The sequence below is a fragment of the Arachis ipaensis genome, chromosome B10 (assembly GCF_000816755.2).
Source record: "Arachis ipaensis cultivar K30076 chromosome B10, Araip1.1, whole genome shotgun sequence".
NCBI lineage: Eukaryota > Viridiplantae > Streptophyta > Magnoliopsida > Fabales > Fabaceae > Arachis > Arachis ipaensis.
This window is the reverse complement of record NC_029794.2, coordinates 91,509,490-91,512,052: the sequence shown is the minus strand read 5'-3', so window position 1 is coordinate 91,512,052 and position 2,563 is coordinate 91,509,490. Positions and strand designations below refer to the sequence as shown.

Here is a 2,563-nt window from a genome sequence, read left to right as displayed (position 1 = left end):
TGGGAGTTGGTCTTACTAAGGAGTAAGGAGGTTCGAGGAAGATGAGGTAGAAGCAGAGTGATATGTTATTCATTTATATAATAATGTGAAGCCTTCATTAGGGATGTGGGTGAAGTAGAAAGACTATTTTGCATTGACTTAAGTGTACGTTGTCGCACTCCTATTGGTCTACTCTATCTTAGTCCTATAAGTATTCTCTTAGGTAGCGTTTGTTTTGAGGTACTGAGATAGAGACTAAAAGACTGAGACTCAGTATCATATTTGTTGGTTTAGAAATTGGTATTAAAATTTCTGTCTCTGTCTCTAAAATTTCAGTATTTCAGTACCTCCAAAAAGTAGGGACACAGGAGACTAAAATTTTTAGAGATAAAGACTGAAACTTTAATAACATTTTATACCTAAAATACTTTTATTTTAATTAATTAATTCCAATTTTATTCTTTGTACAAATTAAATTAGAATTTTATTCTTGTTTTAATTTTTGTCTCCCACTTTACACCAAACATAATACTAAAATTTATTTCAATCTCTGTCTCTTAGTCCCTGTCTATCAGTCTTTCTTGTAAAAGGGTGTGGAACTGTGGATGCCTTTCATTATTTTAGTAATTAATTGATAATAAGTAATGAATTTTTTTTATTAATATTATTTCATCTTTTATTTTTATATTATTAAAATTTAAAAATTAAAATTTAACATATTCAAAATTTAGTTATAAATTTTGAATTTAAATTAATGTGATATATAAGATTATATATGCTATATACTTTATTATCTTTTATTTCTTTCTCTTTTGATGAGTGAGAGTGCCCAGGCTACCAACTCGATTCTCGCAGTCTGGCATTTTCTTCCATGTTGATGTACTTCTCAGCTCTCTCTTGCACATCGCTCAGGGAGCAGGTCTTGAATCTTCAAACACGCTTTATTAAACCTTTCCATGTAGTCCCGTAAAGGCTCTCCGACCTTTTGTTTTACTCCCAGGAGGCTCGGTGTGTTCTTTACTTTGTCTTTCTGGATAGAAAACTGCATCAAGAACTTTCGCGAGAGGTCATCGAAGCTAGTGACCGACCTTGGAGGGAGGCTGTCAAACCACTTCATCGCTGCTCTCGACAAGGTGGTCGGGAAAGCTTTGCAACGAGTAGCATCAGAAGCGTCAGCCAGATACATCCGACTTTTGAAGTTGCTTAGATGATGCTTCGGATCCGTGGTTCCGTCATAGAGGTCCATATCCGGGCTTTTGAAGTTCCTCGGAACTTTTTCCCTCATTATGCCCTCACTGAATCTGAATGGGTCCTCTCCTCCCAAGGAGAAATCTTCTCGGTCATTACGGGAGCTTCGATTTTTGAGAACGGACTCTAGCCTTAAGAGCTTTTCTTCTAACTCCTTTCGTTGCTCTATCTCATTCCTCAGGTTCCTCTCCGCCTCTCGCTGTCGTTCTAGCTCATACTCCAGCTGCTCCAAACGTCCTTGATAGACATGGAACAATCCCATGAAGTCAGTTGCATGGGGCTGTCCTTCTTTTCCGGACTCGCGCCCTTCAGAAGAGTTTGCCTTTGGGTCTTTCAGCCTAGAAGTGCCTTCTTTGTTCTGGTTGGTCGCGCCTTGGTGGGAGGCTATGTCCATGTCGTTGTTTCCAACATCTAGATTTTCTTGTTCAGAGTCAGATGCTGTATGACCATCTTCTAGTGAATTGTCCGCCATTACTAGATGATCTCTCGGGTCCCTGGCAACGGCGCTAATATTACGAGGGGTAACCGGAGATTAGGGGGCTGGACTCGTTGGGTTGGCCCAATCGTCTGAGGGAGGAAGCCTCCGAGCAGGTTTGCATTTGGGAGCTTCCGTCCGACTAGTACGTGAGAGAGAGTGGGGGTGGTACCTGCAAAGACACTCCGATGTTTAAGTCAGCAAGGGTCTAAGCAAGTCTAGAGAGTATTGGAACTTAGAGATACCTGAGGGGTGTCAGTGTACTTATAGTGGTGAACCAATAACTACCGTTGGAGTAGTTCCACCTTTTAAGGAGGATAAATGTCCCTTTATCTTAGTGAAGTTGAGATATGGCTCCTGGAAGTGGGTTGAGAGATTTTAGGGGCAGTTACTTATTTGAATGAGTGTTATCCGCCAGCTAACCTTTGTCCCCGACTTCTTTTGACCAAGTCGTTGATTGGACCGACTTCTTAGGAGAAGGTTGGCGTCGAGTGAGAGCCAATATTTAGATTGGACCTTTTTTTTGGACCTGGACCCTAATGTTGGGTCAGGATATGAACAATAACTATGTCTGATTTATTTATGTTAAAAGTTGTTCTTGTAAAATTATTGATAAATTGGTCATAATTTTTTTTAAAAAATTACTAGTTAAAGATAAATTTAATTCAAATAAAAAATTTTTAAGACAAAATGAAGACAAAATAAAATAAAATTTTAAAATATTTTAAAAATTTTTAATAATTTAAAAAAAAAATATACTTTATTCAATTTAATTTAATTAAAATAAAATATTATTTTAATTTTTAAAATTTTTATTAAAAATTAAAATCGTCTTTAATATTTATTTTTTCAAAAACTTCC

General features: G+C 37.1%; 1 protein-coding gene across 2 annotated transcripts in view; it reads right to left on the bottom strand.

Moving 5' to 3' along the window:
- LOC107624075 (protein DOWNY MILDEW RESISTANCE 6) overlaps window positions 1-19 on the bottom strand; it is a 4,946-nt gene extending 4,927 nt beyond the window's left edge. For both annotated transcript variants that reach the window (XM_016326518.2, XM_021113608.1), the window contains exon 1: window positions 1-19. The gene's annotated coding sequence lies outside the window, so the exon portion shown is untranslated.